The sequence below is a fragment of the Chlorocebus sabaeus genome, chromosome X (genome assembly GCF_047675955.1).
Source record: "Chlorocebus sabaeus isolate Y175 chromosome X, mChlSab1.0.hap1, whole genome shotgun sequence".
In the NCBI taxonomy this organism is placed as follows: Eukaryota; Metazoa; Chordata; class Mammalia; order Primates; family Cercopithecidae; genus Chlorocebus; species Chlorocebus sabaeus.
The window spans coordinates 51,130,475-51,148,857 of NC_132933.1; the positions used below are offsets into that span (position 1 = coordinate 51,130,475).

The window sequence follows — 18,383 nt, forward strand, 5'->3', positions numbered from 1 at the left end:
TTCAATTGATGCTGAAAAAGCATTTGATAAAAAATTTAACATCCCTTCCGGATAAAACCCTCAACAAACTGGGTATAGAAGGAACATACCTCAACATAACAAAAGCCATATACAACAGACTGACAACTAGTATCATACTGAATGTGGAAAAACTGAAAGCCTTTCCTCGAAGAACTGGAACACGACAAGGATGCCCACTGTCACCACTGTTGTTCAGCATAGTACTGGCAGTCCTAGCTAGAGCAATCAGACAAGACAAAGACATAAAGGGCATTCAAATTGGAAATGAAGAAGTCAAATTGTCCTTGTTTGCTGATGATATGGTCTTATATTTGGAAAAAACAAAAGACTCCACAAGAAAATTACTAATAACTGATCAACCAATTCAGTAAAGTTGCAGGGTACAAAATCAGCATACAAAAATCAGTAGCATTTCTATCTGGCAACAGTGAACTACCTGAAAAACAAAATTAAAAAGTAATCTCATTTAAAATAGCCACACATAAAATTAAGTACCTAGGACTTAACTTAGCCAAAGAAGTGAAGGATCTCTGTAATGAAGACTATAAAACACTGATGAAGAAAATTGAAGAGGACACCAAAAAATGGAAAAATATTCCATGCTCATGGATTGAAAGGATCAATATTGTTAAAATGTCCATAATACCCAAAGCAATCTACAGGTTCAATGAAATCCCTATCAAAATACCTATTTTGATACTATTTCTATTCACAGAAAGAGAAAAGAATTCCTAAAATTTATATGGAACCACAAAAGACCCAGAATAGCTAAAGCTATCCTAAGCAAGAACAAACCTGGAGGAATCCCATTACCTGACTTCAAATAATACTACAGAGCCATAGTAACCAAGACAGCATGGTACTAGCATAAAAACAGATGCATGGAACAATGGAACAGATTCGGGAGCCCAGAAACAAGTCCATACATCTACAGTGATCTCATCTTTGACAAAGGTGCCAAGAACATACACTAGAGAAAGGATAGCCTCTTCGATAGATCGTGCTGGAAAAACTGGACCATCCACATGCAGAAAAATGCAACTAGACCCCTATCTCTCCCCACATACAAAACTCAAATCAAAATAGATTAAAGACTTAAATGTAAGACCTCAAACTCTGAAACTACTACAAGAAAACATTGGGGAAAATCTCCAGGACATTGGTCTGGGCAAAGACTTCTTGAGCAACGCCCCACAAGCACAGACGACCAAAGCAAACATGGACAAATGGGATCACGTCAAGCTAAAAAGCTTCTTCACAGCAAAGGATACAATCAACAAAGTGAAGTGACAACGCACAGAATGGGAGAAAATAGTTTCAAACCACCCGTCTGACAAGGGATTAAGAACTAGCATACACAAGGATTTCAAAAAACTCTGTATGAAAAAATAATCCGATCAAAAGATGTGAATGGACGTTTCTCAAAAGAAGACATACAAATGGCAAACAGGCACATGAAATGATGTTCAACATCATTGATCATCCGAGAAACACAAGTCAAAAATTCGATATCATCTCACCCCAGTTAAGATGGCTTATATCCAAAAGACAGGGAATAACAAATGCTGGCGTGAATGTGGAGAAAAGGGAATGTTCCCACACTTTTGGGAGGAATGTAAATTAGTACAACCATTTGGAGAACCGTTTTGGAGGTTCCTCCAAAAACTAAAAATTGAGCTACCATATGCTCCAGCAATCCCATTGCTGACTATATATCCAAAGGAAAGGAAATCAGTATGTCAAAGAGATATCTACTCTCCTATGTTTGTTGCAGAACTGTTTACAACAGCTAAGATTTGGAAGCAACCCAAGTGTCCATCGACAGATGAATGGATAAAGAAAATGTGGTACATATACACAATGCAGTACTCTTCAGCCATGAAGAAGAATGAGATCCTGTCATTTGCAACAGCATGGAGGGAACTGGAGACTGTTATGTCAAGGCAAATAAGCCAGGCACAGAAAGACAAACATCAGACGTTCTCACTTATTTGTGGGATCTAAAAATCAAATCAGTTGAACTCATGGGCACAGAAAGTAGAAGGATGGCTTCCAGAGGCTGGGCATGGTAGTGGGGAGTTGGGGAAGTGGTGGAGATGGTTAATGGTTAAACAGAAACAATGAATAAGACCTATTATTTGATAGTACAATAGAGTGACTATAGTCAATAATAACTTAACTGTACATTATAAAATAAAGAATGCAATTGTATTGTTTGTAACTCAAAGAATAAATGCTTGAAGGGAAAGGAGAAGGAGAAGAAGGAGGGGAAGGAGGAGAAGGAGAAGGAGGAGAAGGAGGAGGAGAAGAAGAAGAAGGAAGAAGAAGAAGAAAAGAGAAGAAGAAGAGAAGAAAAGAAAGAAAGAAAGGAGGAGGAGGAAGAAGAAGAAGAAGAAGAAGAAGAAGAAGAAGAAGAAGAAGAAGAAGAAGAAGAAGAAGAAGAAGAAGCAGAAGCAGCAGCAGCAGCAGCAGCAGCAGAGCAGCAGCAGCAGAGCAGCAGCAGCAGCAGCAGAAGTACTAGTAGTATAGTAGTGGTAGTCATCTTCACTGGCCCCTTCCAATTATGATGGATCTTAGACCACAGGCAACTGACCAGTGTGGGTGTTCTACAAATATGTCCCTATATGTATATCCGAGTTATACATTTGCGAGCCAGTAAATGAATTCCAATTAGGTCTGCAGAAACTGTGAACTCACTAGTAGATCTTGGCCAGAACTCACCTGGCCCGCACACGCCCCCTTTCTAACAGAGTGCCACATGACTTTTGGGGTATCAGTGTCAGCTCCTACTCTATGCTTGACATTTCTCAAGATACCTGGGCATTCTCCTTTCTATAGTTCATGGTGACGTGAATCAATGGATGGATGCCTCTTGAGGGGAGGTCTGGGTGAATCATTACTGTGTCCACAGGCTGTGGTCCTGCACAGACCTTCTCTGCCTGGGTACCCAACCTCCTTTTCAGTCAAGAAGTTCCAGGTGTAAAAAGTTGATTCAGGTCCAGAAATTGGACAAAGGATCCTGAGTTTCCTGTGGCAGGGGTTGGAAGGGCCGTGAAACTCTTCAGTCTACCTGTCATCAGTCTTCATTTCTTCTGATGGCACATGTTGAGAAGTACTTTGTTTTACTCAGGAGTAAAGTGGCAACACATTCTATTAACAATTTCCATAACTCTCTGTTGTCAGGTTTCCTTGGGGCTCATTACAGTAATTCAATCCACCTGGCTGCTGACAGTCAAATGCTGACACCTGCCTTCTATAGTTTAAGGGTCTTGTCATCTCCATTTCTATCTGTGGGCCTACTTCTGTACTTTCTTCTCTTACTGTGATTTAACCCTAGTTATGGCCTATGGCAAGGGGATGTTTGGGAGGTACATCCTGAAGGGATTATATGTTGACTTGAGAGAGAAACCTGTACATTTTCTTCAAGCAAGAAGAAATGCTAGCTCATGATAAGAAGGAGTAGCTCACTTCTGCAGTTCAAGAGATTCCTCAGATTTGTGGAAATTCAGGTTTCTAGAAGTCTCATTCCAAACTACACTATGGGTCTCAATTTTGCCCAATGTGGGCCCTGGACCTGGAGAAACAGTCCTACTTTGGGAGGAAATTTAGCCTTCTTTGGAGGTTTACTTCTCCGATTATTAAATCACAAGCTTTCTCTGCCATCCTGTGCCAGGAGATGAAAGTCTCCGTATAATCCCAAGGAAGCCCTATGGCTTTCGCAATTGGCTTTCAAGTGCATAATAATTTATCTGTGATTTCTTTGTCTTTTCCTAGAGTGTGAATAGAGCTTAGTAGTAGCCATGGAATTTTATTTATCCATTACAGTCTCCACCATATTTTTCAAATGCCTGAAGCACTGCAACAGATAGTCTGTGTGACTGATTTTATTGTGCAGGATGTTTATGTGAGAGTACATATGGGATGAGCACTTGTGGAGAGCAGAGTCAGAACACAGAATTTGGAAAAGGAAGGAAATGAGCTACTATGAGGTCTCATTACCCTCAGCCAACTCCATAGGGTACTCTGAAGCTAAAAATGACCCTTCGGGTTTTCTTACGTTGATTAAAAATGTCTGATTTTATACTCCTGCCTCCGCCGGTCACTGAACGTGGGCCACTCTGGAAAAACAAGGAGGCTCTCTGGAGCTGAGGTGTTCTCCAAGGAAGCTGGTAGCTGAAGGCTGTCTGCGGACAGCACTCCCAGCAGAGCGAGGAAAACATCCTAAAGGGGAATCTGAGAGTGTTTTAAAATAGAGTGGATTAGTAGAACATTTGAAACAGATCAGGAAATGACTGCCTTGGAGAGATAGATTATTAGTCACAGTTCCCAACAGAAGAAAGGATGCCCAGACGTGGGAAATCTCACGGCAAAGCACCAGGGTTGGTCCGGGGGTCAGAGGGAGACAGGAGAACTGCAAGCCAGAGCATTTGTTGTGGTCTCTGCCTCTGTGGAAAAGAACAGGCAAGGCAGAGTAACCAGTTTAGGACTGGCTAGTTTGAATAATTTAAACAGCTTTGGGGCATAGGGGCTGTCCCTAGTTGCCTGGTACCTGGTCCTGGGGTGATTAGGGCAGGTGGATAACGACCCAGGGTGTGAGAGCCCAGTAAAGGAAGTGGTTGGAGGTACTGTATCCGTGTTGATTTGTTTGCATTTGAAAAGCATGCTCCAGGGCAAGGTGTTTACTATTTCTAAGAATTGCCTTACCAGGCCTGGGAGGAGCAGGCCTTCCAGGGTCAGCAAGGCCCAGGATGTCAAAGCATCAGCATACAGAAAATAAAAGACTTGCTTAATAGATCTTTATGTCCACCATGGAGGGTATGTGAGGCTAGAGATGACAAGAAGGGTCTTTTCCAATTTATCCGTCTTTCTGGTGCTAGGCACAGGGCTTAGAACATCATATGCGCTCCAGAAGTGTTTGTTAACTGGACATCGTGAACATCTGGTTCTGGGTTAGGCAGTAGACAATAAAGAGGAAATGATGACAGAATCCACCGCATACGGAAAGTATTCAACACGTATTTGGTGAAAGAATCAATCTATGGATGAAGCCCAGGGACTCCTAGTCAACACATCTCAGAAGAATCATGGAAAAGCCAGAAACTGACAACCACCTTCTGTGCAGCTGTGGATCCCTCCTTTGTATTTCACTGAGTGAGTTTCAGGAGGGTGAGTTTCAGGAGGGTCTGAGTAAGGTTAATGAGTAAGAGTGGCAGAGGGTCTGAGAAAGCATATCTTCCAAATCAGAGGCAAACCAGGTCAGAAGCAGGAATACAGGGGTGACAGTCTGTCAGAGTTGGGGATTACAGCAGGAATCACACCCTAGAACTGATACAGTTTTTGCTGATTCAGGACACAGTGGGGAGAAATGCAGGTTACAAAATAACCATCAGGGTGCCGAGTTTTGAGATATAGTATAACATTCTCCCCTTTTCAGTACATCATTCTGTGCTTTTTGACAAAAGCATGCAACCATGTGATCAACCCAAGAATGAAGATCTAGAACATGTCCAAACCTCCATAAAGTGTCCTCATGCCCTTTTAAAGTTGATCTTCTATAACCCAAGAGAACCACTGATTGATTTGCTCTCTCTAGTTTTCCCTTTTCTATAAAGCCAAAGAAATGGCATTGTATGTAGTCTTTTGAGTATGTCTTCTTTCACTTAGCATAATGTATTTGACAGTCATCCATTCTGTGGCACGCATATTATGTTATCAGTACTTAGACCTGTCTTGTTGTTGAATAGTCTTCCATTGTAGGTACATATCACAATTTGTTTATCCATTCCCCGGTTGATGCGCATTTGGGATGTTTCCAGTTTTTAGCAATTAAGAAAGTTTTGCTGGAAGGTTTTCTGGGAAGAAGGATTTCACCTCTCTTGGGTAAATACCCCGGAGTGGGATTGCTGTATAAGTGTATCTTTAACTTCACGCAGGCCGGGCGCGGTGGCTCAAGCCTGTAATCCCAGCACTTTGGGAGGCCGAGACGGGCGGATCACGAGGTCAGGAGATCGAGACCATCCTGGCTAACCCGGTGAAACCCCGTCTCTACTACAAAATACAAAACAAAACAAAACAAAACAAACAAACAAACAAAAAACTAGCCGGGCGAGGTGGCGGGCGCCTGTAGTCCCAGCTACTCGGGAGGCTGAGGCAAGAGAATGGCGTAAACCTGGGAGGCGAAGCTTGCAGTGAGCTGAGATCCAGCCACTGCACTGCAGCCTGGGTGACAGAGCGAGACTCTGTCTCCAAAAAAAAAAAAAAAAAAAAACTTCACGCAAAACTGCCAAATTGTTTTTCAAAGTGTCTGGGCCATTTTATATTTCCACAGACAATGAGAGACAGTTCCTTTTGTTCTTTTCCCAGCACCTGACAGTGAAACAGCATGGTACCGATAGAAAAACAGACATATAGACCAATGGAACAGAATAGAGATCTCATAAATAAGACTGCACATCTACAGCCATCTGACCCTTGACAAACCTGACAGAAAGAAGCAATGAGGTAAGGATTCCCTATTCAATAAATGGTGCTTGGAGAACTGGCTAGCCATATGTAGTAAATTGAAAACGGACCCCTTCCTTACACTTTATACAAAAATTAACTCAAGATAGATTAAAGACTTAAATGTAAAACCCAAAACTATAAAAATCCTAGAAGAAAATCTGGGCAATACCATTCAGGACATCGGCACAGGCAAAGACTTCATGACAAAAACATCAAAAGCAATTGCAACAAAAGCAAAAATTGACAAAGGGGATCTAATGAAACTAAAGAGCTTCTGCACAGCAAAAGAAACTATCATCAGAGTGAACAGACGACCTATGGAGTGGGTGGAAATTTTTGCAGTCTATCCATCTGACAAAGGTCTAATATCCAGAATCTACAAGGAACTTAAACAAATTTACAAGACAAAACAAACAACCCCATTAAAAAGTGGGCAAAGAACATGAACAGACACTTTTCAAAAGAAGACATTTATGCGGCCAACAAACATAGGGGAAAAAGAAAAAGCTCAACATCACTGATCATTAGAGAAATGAAAGTCAAAACCACTGTGAGGTACTATCTCACAACAGTCAGAATGGCGATTTTTAAAAAGTCACGAAACAACAGATGCTGGTGAGGCTGTGGAGTTTGATCACTTTCAAACTGTTGGTGGGAGTGTAAGTTAGTTCAACCATTGTGGAAGACAATGTGGTGATTCCTCAAAGACCTAGAAGCAGGAATACCATTTGATCCAGCAATCCCATTACTGAGTATATACCCAAAGGAATATAAATCATACTATTATAAACATATATGCATGAGTATGTTCATTGCTGCCCTATTCACAATACCAAAGACAATGAATCAACCCAAATGGCCATCAATAACAGACTGGATACAGAAAATGTGGTACATATATACCATGGAATACTACGTAGCCACAAAAAGGAGCAAGATCATGTCCTTTGCAGGGACATGGATGGAGCTGGAAACCATTATCCTCAGCAAACTAACGCAGGAACAGAAAACCAAACACCACATGTTCTCACTTAAAAGTGGTAGCTAAACAATGAGAACACATGGACACAGGCGGGGAAACGACACACAGTGGGACCTGTCAGGGAGACGGGGGGAGGGGGAACATCAGAATAAACGCTAATGCATGCGGGGCTTAATACCTAGGTGATGGGCTGATAGGTGCAGCAAACCACGACACACGTTTACCTATATAACGAACCTGCACGTCATGCACATGTATCCCGGAACTTAAAATAAAATGAAATAAAATTTTAAAACACATGAGAATTTTTAAAAAAGAAAAAGTTTTAGGCCTAAAAATGACATTTACTTCATGAAAGCAGAAATCCAAGAGTTCATAGTTTTAAAGCGCTGTGAAGTGAAAGCAGAAATGTCAATGAAAGTGAAATTGACAATTAATAACTAGCCACATACAAAATTTTTTTTGAGACAGACTCTCACTCTGTTGCACAGGCTGGGGTGCAATAGCGTGATCTCGGCTCACTGCAACCTCCGCCTCCCGGGTTTCAAGCGAGTGTCCTGCTTCAGCCTCCAGAGTAGTTGGGACTACAGTCGCCCGCCACCACACTAGACAATTTTTTCCATTTTTATTTTTATTTTTTTAGTAGAGACGGGGGTTTCACCAAGTTAGCCAGGCTGGTCTCGAACTCCTGATCTCAAGTGATCCGCCTTCCTCAGCTTTTCAAAGTGCTGGGATTACAGGCATGAGCCACCGCGCCTGGCCGCCACATACAAATTTTACTTAAGATCAATGTAAATAACTATTGGATTAATAAGAAAATTCAAATTAAGAATATTTTACAAAGTCACAGTAATTTAGAGAAAGTCTTCTGACTGGAGTCAGGGGACTTGAATTTATCTAACTGCTTCTACCAATACTAGCTTAATGTTACAGAAAAACATCAATTATGGCCTTCTCCACTACTATTCACTAGAATAGAAGCTATTGTTTCAGAAAAGTGCTCAAAACATAAAAATGTCTTCAAATATTAATAAAGTAATCACATTCTAAAAATAATTATACCATATATTATTGCCAGAGAAGGTGGTGACATTCCAAATAAAACTAAATCCAGAATTTCTCATGGAAAAAAAAAAAAAAAGAGTAGTATGAACAGCTCTTGCCTTCTTCTCATCTTATTAATTGTGATACGGAGTAGACATTTTTTTACCGTGACTTGGCAAATTTTGTTTCTCAGTTTCGAGTGTTGATCAGCTTCCACAATCTTATTCTTTGTTCCTTCTATGTCATGAATGTCTCCAAGGAATCCTATAGTGTAAATTTTTTTTTGCAAGTGTCACTTTCACTGAGATATCTTAATCCTTTCCATCAAAACCGTTTTGCAATTTCCACTTCCGGCATTACTTTTTGTCATTTGTTTGCATGTTTTTGTCTTTGTTGGCCAATTACCTTTTTAAGCTATCCAGTTCTTTGGTAAAATGTCATATGAGTGGTTCACTGGGAGACAAGGAGGAAACTCAGCTTCATTCTTGGCTGTTGATGCATGAAATAAGTAATAGATACTCAGTGACCAAAGATGATTAGATTTTGAAAGAAAAGTGACATGACTGGTCACTGATCCTGATGCTCATCTATTATTTAAATAGTGATTTGTGGAGTGACACAAACAGAATTTGAAAGAAGTGACATGACTGGCCACCGATCATGATTCTCATCTGTTATTTCAGTAGCGATCTGTGGACTGAAGAGCCAGCAGCAATGTTTGGTCTTTATGTAGTTACTGACAGTTAGTTTACCATGGTAAGTGAAATTTGACCCATACTCTGAAGGGGCTGGTGTTATTTAACTAAATCACGGTAAACGACCTTAGTGCATGTCGGAACTGTGCAAAGGGAGGACTGTATATAAAAATATGGTTGACCAATTTTTAATATTGACCTGGTATACGGCAACCTAGGTACACTCACTCATTAGTTCTAGGAGGTTTTTCATAAATTCCTAGAAATTTTATACATAGCCATCATGTCAGTAAATAGGGACACTTTTTCATGACTTCATTTGCAATCTGTGTGCCTTTTAGTGCTTTCCTTTGCTTTATTGTACCAGTTGGGTCTTCCGAGGAGGTATTCAATAGGAATGCTCAGAGTGATTGTCTTTGCCGCAGTGCTATCATTTCAACATGTTGAACAATGTAAACACATTAGTAATCTGTCTTCTTTTTTTACTATGTCTTTGACCTGCAGTATTTTATCATTTCAACCCGTAAACAATACAAATAAGTTATTAATTAGTTATTCTACATTTTTTGTTTCTCACTAAGTCTTGAATATACCACGTGCATTTTACAGTTACCGTACATCACATTTTGGAGTAGCCAAATTTCTAGTGCTCAGTAGCCACATGTGGCTAGTGTTTACTATACTGAACAGTGCAACTCTAGGGGAAGAGCAGAGGGAGCAAATACATATGGAATGATGTGTACCATGAAGGAAATGTACATGGTACATTTAAAAACAGCATGATGAAGTAAGGGAAGTAATGGGAGAGAAGTGGGATAAGTAAGGAGAGGGAAGAGAAAAACCTCTCGGAGGACGTAACATTTAAGCTATGGCCTGAGTCTTGATGAGCTATCCAACAGCATAAAGAGGCCAATGTGGATTGAGCAGAGTATGCAAGGAGCAAAGCAAAAATAAAAATAAAAATCAAAAAAAAAATCAAAAAAATCTGGGATATAGACGGGTTAAATAACTTTCCCAAATCCCCTAAGAAAAGAGCGGGGAAACCGACAAATCATAGGAAGATCTGTACTGTGAGTGACTTCGTGTAGGGTCTTGTTTGCCTATTCAGTCTTAGCACCAGGAACAGTACCTAGCTAATAACAGATCTTTGGTGAATCTGTGTGAAATAAGGGCAAACTGAGCCCCACGCTTCTGAGACCTAGGAAAGGAGATAGCAATATACTGATAAAGACACCAGTAGGTAGTGGGCATAGTTTGTTTGTTGTTGTTGTTTTTCATTTTAATTGCCAATGGTTTGTCATAAGCAGCCTAAGGCAATCACGAATACAAGAAGATTAAAGGACCTCAGTGAGTAATATTATTGGCTTCAGTAACCAGCATCTACTCCAGAAAAACATCCAGGAAAGATTTCAATTGTCCTGTCTTGCGTCAAGTACCCATAAGTGAACCGATCGGTGTGGACAGGCAAATGGTGTGCCACGACTGGGTCAGCCCATGTCACGTACCCAACACTGTGGTCAGTAACAAGAAGGAGGATGTAGAGGACAGTGAGCAAGAGACCCACAGGACTTCGTAAAGTCTGCTGTTTCCTTCTTAGAGTTTTTCTATTATAGAGGTCAGTTACACATCCAGTCTTCCTAACACCAGTTTCCTGGAACAGTAGAATTGTACATTATGTGTCTTTACAAATTGGGCTTCAGGCAAGAACACTCAAATGTTTTAGGGGCCACACATCAGTGATGAAACAACTCCTTGTCCTGTGAAAATCACTCAGAGTGGGTGGTCTAGTTCACGTCGTTCTGTGGTACTGCCTGCAGCATCACCTTCAATGAGGCCTGCACTTCAGCAAGCTTGTATGTCCAAACTGCCATGAGAATGCCATTGTTCATAGCAATGGACAGGGACAGGATAAATCACGTGCTTCAACTCCATCAAGGCTGTTAAGTGCTGCAGAAGACTCGTGAGCATAGGCATTGTAATGCGTTTGAAGACAAAAGCTAGAGACACAGAGGTAGGAACAGTGTTTCAGGGTTGGGATGACAACAGAGAAAGCAGAATCAGTTATCGGGCAGTTGTCTATCTCCAGACGCTGCAGGGCCCCTGAGACCATCTCCAGCAGAGCCTGGAATGGCTCAGAAACTTCCCAAGATATCTGATTGTTCGTCAGACTCAACAGTCTTACGTGGGTAACCTGAGAGCTCTGGGATAGGACAGTGATGTCTCTGGTATAAAGTCCACAGAAAGACATATACAGTGTACACAAATGAGATGGCAGGACTCTGTAGAGAGAAAAAAGGAAGGCATTTCTGAAGAATGAGGGTTGGATTAGAGCAAGCAGTCCTGAATTATAGATACTTATGACTCTAGAATAAAGTAATCTGTATATCCATTGCAACAGCAGTTGACATTGTGAACTTTAGAGTCAGACTCAATAGATTTGTGACCCTAAGAAAGTTACTTTTCCACGCTGAGATAGTTTTTTAATCTTTCAAATGTGCACAACAGCAATTATTATAGAGGATTGTGGGATAGATTAAGTGAAAAAGAATTTAACTTAGTGCCTACGGTATAATTAGCGTGTATCTAGTTCAGTTATTTGATGGGGATGGGTCTGGGAAAGCAGCCGACTGAGAATTCCCTTTGATGAATTTCCAAATGACAAGTTCTCCATTCCTGTCTTAAGCCTCGGGAAAACTACAGGAACAAAACGATCTGGCGGTATTACCTATTGTGACCAGCCCATGGGGATGTGCATCAGTGCTACAGCATCAGTTATTTCTCCGACTGAATGCCTCCCTTTCCCCTCTAGAAGGCTACATACTCCAATAAAAGAAGGACTGCTGTCTTTTTCACCAATATGTCCACAGAGTTATCTTAGTGTCCGCGCATGGTTGATTGACTGACTGACTGACTGACTGGGCACAGCTGACTTTTCTAATCGTGTCTTTCTCCTCAGCATGAGGGACCACACTCTCTAACTTGGCCAGTTTAAAACATCCAGCAGTGCCCGTGCTGATGTGGAAGGAGAAATAGCTTACAATGTGTTTAAGAATATCTAAGAATAGTCACGACTGTAATCCCAGCACTCTGGGAGGACAAGGCGGGTGGATCACGAGGTCAGGAGATCGAGACCATCCTGGCTAACATGGTGAAACCCGTCTCTACTAAAAAATACAAAAAATTAGCCGGACATGGTGGTGGGCGCCTGTAGTCCCAGCTACTAGGGAGGCTGAGGCAGGAGAATGGCATGAACCCGGGAGGCGGAGCTTGCAGTGAGCCGAGATCGTGCCACTGCACCTCCAGCCTGGGCGGCAGAGCAATACTCCATCTCAAAACAAAACAAAACAAAAAGAATATCTAAGAACAGTCGCAGTCCTTTGTTCATAATGGGGCATTCAGGGAACCCAAGTCCCTCCCCAACTTCTCACCCGAAAATTTTGTCCAGTTGATCTGTGAGGCAGAAGAAAGACAAGCTGAGTTCCTGGAGGTTGTTCATCGGCTCAAGATGAGTGAGAAAAGTTGAGAAGTTTCTCCCCTTACAGGATTTTAAGAAGATTTTAGACAGACCAAGTCTGTCCTGGTGGATCATCTGTGTCAAAAGGGCTTCACTCAAATAAGCCTGATCTACTTCCAGGTGATCAGTGCATCCCAGATCCAAAAACTACAGGATGCTTCTGTGGGCAGACACTTGAGGAATTTGCAAATCTGTGCAGCAGGGATGCAAGGACCCAAGGCTCTGCTCAACTTTACCCGAAAGGAAAGAAAAGAACTGCCTTGTTCTCAAGGTACCATCAAGGGAAATGTCCACTAACAATCCCATGCATTCCCTGGATGGGCTGAGACTCACACTCTAAATGTACAATTTCCAGGCACCTAACACTTCGCTTGGCTTCTTCTATTTTCAGGATAGAGTGTTGAGAGTAAACACAAGACTGAAAACAAAACGGGAATGTGCTCCTGATCTCAGAGCACGTGGTTCTGCTGCCTGGGTCCTGCTTTAAACCCAGGACCCTCCGTTTTGGCCGTCTGCAGGAAGAGGAAGAGACAGAATATGAAAGGTAGCTGATTTTAATATAACCCAGCAACATCAATGAGGGGAAGGAGGGACAAACCCTTATCTTCGCTCTTCACTCTGCAAACAATCTACCAACAATTTTTTTTTCCTTACAAACTCAACATCTTTTACTGTTTTTCCCATCCTTCCTTCTTCTCCGATCCTCCCTAGTCTCAATGTCCATGTTGTTCTTCTATGTAATCATACCCAGTAGGTAAATCCATCAATAGTATTCTCAATCACCTCTATTCCACAATCACCTCTGTAAGACATTAGAGTCCTTGAGGTGACCCCAAGTGTTGGATCAACAACCTCACAGTGATCCTCAGCATTCACCATCAACTACGTTTGGGAGACTGTTAGGCCACCCCCTGCCTCAGGCTCCAGCATACCCTCCTGATGACTCACTACGTCTCTAGTGTACATAGGGTTACCAAGAGGAAGAGCTCTGGGCAGGGAAGATCTGCGGACCATCAATCGTGGCTCCCAAGATTTCATAGTGTGACTCCTGTACACTCAATGGTCCAACATGGAGACAACGGGAGGGCCAAATCCTCACCATGGCCTTCAGTTTCATCTTCTGCCCACCCAAGAAGGCAGTGATGAACAATGGAACAAAGAGGTCTCATGGGAGCTCCTCAAGAGCATGGATAGCTGCAGGCTCATCACTCAGCCGACTCCATGCAGCAAGCTCTACCAGTGTGGCTGGCACTTTTTGGTCCATCGACATGAACCTGCTTTAGGGTGAGGAACATTCACATATCCTGAGAAGATTTTCACAGTCTCTTGCCTGCCACCAAAGATAGCAATAAATGAAATATGTATTGAACAAGTATATAGTGAATCAAACAACCACTTCAAGAGACCTCTACTATTGACATGGAATAGAAATAGACTTGTATGTGTGTATAAATGTCTCTGTGTGTGTCTGTCTGTGTGTGTATACACACACATATATATTTAGATAAGATAAAATGCCATTTGAAATCAGCTGTAAGTCAGCAGAAGGCAATGTCGACCACCCAGGCACCTGCCTCCCAATGTTTCGTGTCAAAAGGATATAAACCAATCAGAAAGGAAGAGGTAAATCTATACAGAAGCCACATCCTCATCGTTACTTAGAAACAGATAATGCCAAATCTTTAGTAGTGGGTAAAAGGAGAAAAAGCATGAAATCTCAGCACATGATCCGTCATGCTCCCATCACTAGGCTTTGTGGCAAGCAAAGACAGACTCAGAAAAGCTGCAAGAGACACAGAGAAAGGAAGAGGCAAGGGGCCTAAAGTTGATCTGAAACTACAGTTAAAATGACTGAGCCCAGACTAAGTCTAAAAAATACCAAAAAGGTGTCCCAGATAATAAGAGCAGGGACTATAGGGAAGAACCTCTAAAATATGTGTAATTTAAAGAGGTAGAGATGATCTTAGAATGCAGTCTTTGGGTTGGGTGCAGTGACTCACGCCTGTAATCCCATCACTTTGGGAGGCCCGAGGCAGGAGGATCACTGAGCCCGGGAGTTTCAGACCAGCCTAGGCAATACAGTGAGACCTCGTCTCTATGAAAACTTAAAACAGCGGCCGAGTGTGGTATTGCGCACCTATGGTCCAAGCTACTCGCCAGGCTGAGGTGGGAGGATCGCTGGAGCCCAGGAGGCAGAAGGTGCAGTGAGCCGAGATCACACCCCTGCACTCCAGCCTGGGAGACAGAGCGAGACTCTATCTCAAAATAAATAAATAAATAAATAAATAAATAAATAAATAAACAAACAAACAAACAAACGTAGCCTTTGAAATGTACAGCTTCTGGGGAAGAGTAGGGGTGGCAAACGGAAAGGGAGAAGCATGCTTTGCCACTTTGGTAATGATGGGGAAGGAAACAAAAGGGGAAAATGAAGAATCTTGCGAGACATAAGAGAACCACAGAATCAGAGCACTCATAACTTCTTTGTCCACTACCAAAACAAGCAAGCGAAATCAGTAAATTTAAGGCCTGAGTTTTTCTACACTGACAGAAAATAGCACCATTAAAACAGGAATCTGGTAAAACATGCCAATATCATAAAAATGAACAAAAGGAACGATAATTCCTTACAAAAACATTCCAGAAAGAGAAAAAGAGCAGAAGACAAAATTTCACACATATTAAACAACCATGAAACAGAAGGAAACTGTACGTCAACCTTCCAGACAGAATTACTTCCATTCAAACAAGCATTTGAGGATATAAAACCTGCCTTGAATTAGAATATTATTTAAAATTCTAAACTCAGAAATGGGCTTAGAAAAAAGTCTGAAGTAATGATTTGATATCCAGCTCAGCTGATCCTTCACAAGTATCACAGCTTATAGAAAAGCAGACAGGAACTTAGGAAATTACATGCCCATCAGCCCTTCCTGAGGACTCCACTAGAGCAAGGGTCTGCAAACTATGGCCCATTGGCTGGAATATTTACTATATGGCTCTTTACAGAAAACGTTTGCTAACTTATATTCTAAAGGATAAACTGGGACTGTGATTCCACAGGTAATGAATGACAGGAAAATCTTCCCTACGACATCTGATGGCGAGCATTTGGTATCTAATACTAAAATAAAGGTAGAGCAAGGAAAACGACTAATGTGCATTTATTTTATATTGTGGAAAAAAGAAATAGTGCAAGTAAAATAAGAGAAGTGAGAAATGTCTGTTCATATCCTTTGCCCACTTTTTGATGGGGTTGTTTGTTTTTTTCTTGTAAATTTGTTTGAGTTCTTTGTAGGTTCTGGATATTAGCCCTTTGTCAGATGAGTAGATTGCAAAAATTTTCTCCCATTCTGTAGGTTGCCTGTTCACTCTGATGGTAGTTTCTTTTGCTGTGCAGAAGCTCTTTAGTTTAATGAGATCCCATTTGTCAATTTTGGCTTTTGCTGCCGTTGCTTTTGGTGTTTTAGACATGAAGTCTTTGCCCATGCCTATGTCCTGAATGGTACTACCTAGGTTTTCCTCTAGGGTTTTTATGGTATTAGGTCTAACATTTAAGTCTCTAATCCATCTTGAATTAATTTTCGTATAAGGAGTAAGGAAAGGATCCAGTTTCAGCTTTCTACTTATGGCTAGCCAATTTTCCCAGCACCATTTATTAAATAGGGAATCCTTTCCCCATTTCTTGTTTCTCTCAGGTTTGTCAAAGATCAGATGGCTGTAGATGTGTGGTATGAACAGACATTTCTCAAAAGAAGACATTCATACAGCCAACAGACACATGAAAAAATGCTCATCATCACTGGCCATCAGAGAAATGCAAATCAAAACCACAATGAGATACCATCTCACACCAGTTAGAATGGCGATCATTCAAAAGTCAGGAAACAACAGGTGCTGGAGAGGATGTGGAGAAATAGGAACACTTTTACACTGTTGGTGGGATTGTAAACTAGTTCAACCATTATGGAAAACAGTATGGCGATTCCTCAAGGATCTAGAACTAGATGTACCATATGACCCAGCCATCCCATTACTAGGTATATACCCAAAGGATTATAAATTATGCTGCTATAAAGACACATGCACACGTATGTTTATTGCAGCACTATTCACAATAGCAAAGACTTGGAATCAACCCAAATGTCCATCAGTGACAGATTGGATTAAGAAAATGTGGCACATATACACCATGGAATACTATGCAGCCATAAAAAAGGATGAGTTTGTGTCCTTTGTAGGGACATGGATGCAGCTGGAAACCATCATTCTCAGCAAACTATCACAAGAACAGAAAACCAAACACCGCATGTTCTCACTCATAGGTGGGAACTGAACAATGAGATCACTTGGACTCGGGAAGGGGAACATCACACACCGGGGCCTATCATGGGGTAGGGGGAGGGGGGAGGGATTGCATTGGGAGTTATACCTTATGTAAATGACGAGTTGATGGGTGCAGCACACCAACATGGCACAAGTATACATATGTAACAAACCTGCACGTTGTGCACATGTACCCTACAACTTGAAGTTTAATAATAATAAATAAATTTAAAAAAAAAAAAAAGGGAAGTGAGAGAGAGAGAGAAAAAAAAAGAAACTTATTTTTTTTTCACGAGGCAGTAGACAAGTGTTAAAAGGAAATTGGGGGTTAAAAACAAACTAGTGGACCAGAGAGTAAAATGTTCAATAAGAAAGCAGGTGCTAAAAATATTTTTTTTTTAACAACAAAGGTTACATGCCAACGTTAAAATTGAAAATTCACAGTGAAGATATAATACTTAGGAATATTTATGCACCAAATAACATAGCAACCACCTTTGTAATGCCAAAAGGTATGGAGACATGGAAGCACAGTAATAATAGGAGATTTAATACGTGGCAAGTCTCAGTACAAGGCAACTCCAGTGGTACAATAAAGAGATGTATACCGAAAATGTAAACAACACAATTAATAAGATACATTGTGTGTTTGTATACACACATAGGCATACATACACACACATAAATCTATACCTTGGAAATAAAGAATATACCACCTCGTCAAAAGCTGATGGCACGTTAACAAAACGTGATCGTAATTACCTCACATTGAAGACCTCACTAATTTCCATAAAGTAGAAATATTACAACCAACCCTCTGCAATCACGATGCAACAAAAGTAGAACTTACTAACGCAAACTGAAAGCAGAAAGGATCTTCTACCTGGAAAAAATGTTAAGCTTTCTATTAAGCAAATGTCGAGATAAGGAGGAGATACAAACTGAAGTTACAGAAATATTTAAGAAGAGTGACAATGAGAGCTTACATATGAGAATCTGTTAAAGATATTTAAAGCACTGATTGGAAGCAGATTCAGAGCACTAAATACTCTCATCAGTGAAAATGAACGAATAAAATTAAATAAAGTAAAGCACTGCCTCAAAAATCTAATAAAAGAACAACCCAGGAAACCAAAATAAACACAAATAAAGAAATAACATAAAATTAGAAATTGCCGGGTTTGGTGGCTCACACCTGTAATCCAACCACTTTGAGAGGCTGAGATGGGAGGATCTCTTGAGGCCAGGAGTTTGAGACCAGCCTAGGCAACATAGGGAGACCCTGCCTCTACAGTAA

At 41.1% G+C, this 18,383-nt stretch overlaps 2 protein-coding genes across 2 annotated transcripts in view; one reads left to right on the forward strand and one right to left on the reverse strand.

Annotated features, from left to right (window-relative positions):
- Window positions 1–18,383, forward strand: part of LOC103232374 (nuclear RNA export factor 2-like) — a 323,480-nt gene that overhangs the window by 54,513 nt on the left and 250,584 nt on the right.
- The window catches only part of LOC103232377 (T-complex protein 11-like X-linked protein 2), a 107,668-nt gene that overhangs the window by 31,788 nt on the left and 57,497 nt on the right, over window positions 1–18,383 (reverse strand). The window lies entirely within an intron of this gene.